At 38.8% G+C, this 4,595-nt stretch overlaps 1 protein-coding gene across 3 annotated transcripts in view; it reads left to right on the forward strand.

The window, feature by feature from the left end:
* The window catches only part of CHRDL1 (chordin like 1), a 121,840-nt gene that overhangs the window by 41,363 nt on the left and 75,882 nt on the right, over positions 1 to 4,595 (forward strand). The gene's annotated exons all lie outside the window — the stretch shown is intronic.

Consider the following 4,595-nt stretch of genomic DNA (forward strand, 5'->3'; position numbering starts at 1 on the left):
AAAAAAAAAAAAAAAAAAAAAAAGTAGCAGTCAGTTTACCTTTGCCAGATGAGGTGATCTTTGTCTCTGGTAAACTCTGGGAATTTAATTTCTTTTTAAAAAGAATGTGATTTCCTTTTGGTATGCTAGAACCCTTATGTCATGTAAGAACAAGGCTTTTAGGCACATTATGGCCTTCCATTATGATAGAGCAGAACTCTTAACTTCTATTTCTTTCAGTGAACATTAACTAAAGCTAGCCTCACACAAAAGTAAAGAAGGTGATACCACATTGAGGGATATCTAGAGGCCCCATTGGTCCCAAATAAATCTTCCATTTGCTTTCTATTTGCAAGAAACTGCCACCATTATAATCGTTTTCCAGGGTTAAGATAGTGTTTCCCAAAATTTGCTCCAGAGATCATAATTTTATGGGATGGTAATTGAGTTTACTAGGGAAAACATTTCTATGGTAAAATAAATTTGAGTTTCTGAATTAGAAAAAGTTCAACATGTGATTTTCAATGTAAGACTTCTCAGTCACGTATACACACACACACACAAAGACATATACATATACACACATTTATAATTTAAGAGGAATAAGTTTTTTTATTTTTTAATTGACACATAATAGTTGTACAAATTTATGGAGTACAAAACATAGGGATATTTTGATGCCTACAGTGTGTAGTGATCAAATCAGAGTGTTAGCATATCCATCACTTCAAACATTTATCATTTTTTTGTGCTGTGAACTTTCAAAATCCTCTCTTCTGGCTGTTATTGTGTATCATTTAACTAACCTCTCCCTATCCTCCTCTTTCTCCTACCCTTCCCAGCCTCTAGTAACCACTATTCTACTTTCTGTTTCTATGAGATCAACTTTTTTAGCTTCCACATATGAGTGAGAACATGCAGTGTTTATCTTACTGTTCCTGACTTATTTTGCTTAAGTTAGTATTTTCAAGGCTCATTCACGTTGCTGTGAATGACAGGATTTCTTTCTTTTTTATGACTGAATAATACTCCATTGTGTATGTATACCATATTTTCTTTATCCATACTTCTGTTGGTGGAAACTTACATTGATTCCATATCTTGCTATTGTATGTAGTGCTGCAATAAACATAGGGATATAACTATCCCTTTGATATACTGATTTTCCTTTTTTTTTTTTTTTGATATATACCCAGTAGTAGGATTGCTGGATCATATAGTAGTTTTATTTGTGCTTTTTAAAGAAACCTCCATACTGTTTTCCATAGTAGCTGTACTGATTTACATTCCCACCAACAGCATATGAGTTCCCTTTTCTCCACATCCTCACTAGAATCTATTATGTTTTGTCTTTTTGAACATAACCATTCTAACTGGGCTGAGATGATACCTCATTGTGACTTTGATTTGTATTTTCCTGGTGATTAGTGATGTTGAGCATGTTTATATACTTGTAGTCTATTTATATGACAGAGCCTTGATACATTAGTACACATTATGAATCTACCAGAGAGGTATATGGGATGTCATATTGTCTAAACTTATTCAGCCATAGGACCCATTTTTTGGAGGCACTTTGCAGAATTATGGTTCTTTATTATGTGCTTCGAGAAGTGTTGTATTTTGCCATTCAATTTCTAGGAGTAAATTATGTTATAGCAATAAGCTATTGGAGAAGTTTGTTAGGGTAGTAGGCAATTTTAGCCCAAGACCCTAAACTAGTACTACTCAAATTTTAACGTGCTCAAGGATCACCTTGGGAGATTTGATAAAATGCAGACTCCCAGACCCTACACCAAAAATCCTGAATCATTTAGGCTGCAATGGGTATCATGCATTTCACACAAGCATCGCAGTTAATTCTAATGCAGTCGGATTGAGGACTGCACTACAGTAATAGGGCCCAGGGGAAGTTTTGAGAAAGGAGGTCAAGAGAACTGCCCACAGAAAGCCGTTCTGGGTAAGATCTTGCAGCAGTGGGATCTCCAGAGGACTGTGGGCAACATGACAACATCATTTCACTGATAATGGAGCACATAGACACTCTGGAAACACATTTTCCTTGTGTGACATTTCCCCAGGACCAACCCTGCAGTAACATGTGCACAATGTGCCATCTGGTCTGCCCCTCTGCTTTCCCAGAGCTCCCACCCAAAGGCTGCCTCCTCTGCCATCTTCCACATTCAGAGTCCTTGGCTGTCATGTCCAGAAAGCAAGACCCTCCGTGGGGAGCTTTCCCCTCTACCCCGCCCATTGTTCATGACTTGTTGTTGGCGAGAAATGAATGGCATTTCTCGGAATTAGCCCAGGAATTTCTGCTGATAAACAAATGAAACTCTCAAAGGGAAAAGCAATCAACATAGTTTGAAATAAAATCAGCGTTTTCAGCTTACTCTGTTTTTAACTTAGTTTGAAATAAGAGTCACATCTAGGGTATTTTAAGGAAAGAATTAGCAAAATATCCTGTGGTGGGCTTTCATCTGAATTGCAGGATTGACCCTTGAACCAGGGCCTGTTTTCTTCTTGAGTAAGCAGAAGAAGTCAATTATTACCTTGATTTCCTGTGACCTGTGATTCTGAGACCTGTCCCCAGCATGCGGATCCAGCTTTGCCCAGCCCACCCCCGACTTCCCTGCCAAGTTGCCTGACACCTGAAATTGTCATTACAGCTTAATCTTTTAAATTTAGGCCTTGTCCTGATAAATTCACCAATCTTTGAAGGTAGTAACTTAACTCTTTTTTTTTTTTTTTTTTTTTTTTTTTTTTTTTTTTGAGACGGAGTCTCGCTCTGTTGCCCAGGCTGGAGTGCAGTGGCCGGATCTCAGCTCACTGCAAGCTCCGCCTCTCGGGTTCACGCCATTCTCCTGCCTCAGCCTCCCGAGTAGCTGGGACTACAGGTGCCCGCCACCTCGCCCGGCTAGTTTTTTGTATTTTTTAGTAGAGACGGGGTTTCACCGTGTTAGCCAGGATGGTCTCGATCTCCTGACCTCATGATCCACCCGTCTCGGCCTCCCAAAGTGCTGGGATTACAGGCTTGAGCCACCGCGCCCGGCCCCGTAACTTAACTCTTATTAATAATTTTTAATTTCATCTGAACACAGGATTTAGAAAGCAGAATTTGATTGTAGAAAGAGGAGGCAGGTGTTGTGGGGGAAGATCCCGAGGCCGCTAAGCTCAGCTGGGCACCTGAAGAGTTACAAAGGGAGAGGGGCCTGTTGAAGGAAGGGCCTAGGGAGTCAAGCTTTACCTACCCCGAAGTCCTGCAGAACACCAGTAGTATTGAGGATAAGTTCTTTATTTGTGGCAGAGGACACAGTGGTTTCTAGGATGAGTTGCCAGCTCTCAAGTTTTTCACTTTAGAGTTGTTAATTTAAAACCAATATGTTCTCAAAGTAGCCAAATATCCTTGCTATCTGTTGCCTAGAGCCAAAGAGTTTCGCTTCAGGGTTTTGGACGCAAAATGACTGTAACCCAAAAGGTTTGCCAGATTATTTGCAGCCACTAAGATAAGCAATTGTCTTTATTAGAATGATTTTGTCTGATTTTGTATTTGGAATTTTATACTATCAGCTATTCCCTAAAAGTGATTTTAGGAACTGGCAGACTTAGGGTGACAGTTATTGAAATCTGTTCCAAAATCCGTCTCCTCACAGGACTCCATTTTTGGCCATCAAAGTAGTCTATTTTATAAATGTCTTGATGTGTTGTCTTTTGTCTTTGCCACATACACTCTAAGACACAGAAACTGGGAAGTGGTTCAGCGAATATATGTATGGTTAGGGTAATACTCCCAGAATTGGAGATAGTCTAAGAAATATATGTACTGTATCTCTCAATAAAGGGCTAAATCAAAGCTGTCTGCAGGAGGGGGAGGAAGAGGGCTGTTTGGATTTTAGTTTAATTGGGAAGACAGAGAAATACATCAAACTTGGGAGTTGAGGTTATTTTTTGGAACATGAAGATAATGTAAGTATCCCCACAAGCTCTTTCTCTTTTCTTCAATAAATTCATCCCGTTTTGATTTCTCCACATTCACAAGATTGTGCCCTCAGGGATCTAAGGCCAAATCAGAGTCCACACTCACCATCATACCTTTTATATAGAATATTCATTTATTATTTTAATAGGAGAGAAATGGATATTGAGGAGAGGGCAAGGAAATGTGGCATGCTTTCTTCCTTGTTTTCTTTCTTTGTTTCCCTTCTTTCCTTCCCTCATTCCTTCCTTTTTTATTTTCATTCTCTTTTTTGTTTAATTTGTGATTATTTTCTTGTGCTAAAATATCCATAACATAAAATTTACCATTTTAACCATTTTTGTGTGTACAGTTCAGTAACATTAAGTACGTTCACACTGTTGCACAACCATCACCACCATCCATCTCCAGAACATTTTCATCTCCCGAAACTGAAACTCTGTACCCGTTACACACTAACTCCCCACTTTCTACTTCCTGTCTCTATGAATTTGGCTACTCTCAGTACCTCATATGAATGGCATTATGCTGTATTTATCCTCTTGTGGTGTACGTTTTTTGCTTATCATAATGTCTTTAAGGTTCGTCCAGGATGTAGTGTGCCTCTTTTTTTTTTTTTTTTTTTTTTTTTTTTTTTTTT

The sequence above is a fragment of the Rhinopithecus bieti genome, unplaced genomic scaffold (genome assembly GCF_001698545.2).
Source record: "Rhinopithecus bieti isolate Rb0 unplaced genomic scaffold, ASM169854v2 scaffold_81483, whole genome shotgun sequence".
Classification (NCBI taxonomy): domain Eukaryota; kingdom Metazoa; phylum Chordata; class Mammalia; order Primates; family Cercopithecidae; genus Rhinopithecus; species Rhinopithecus bieti.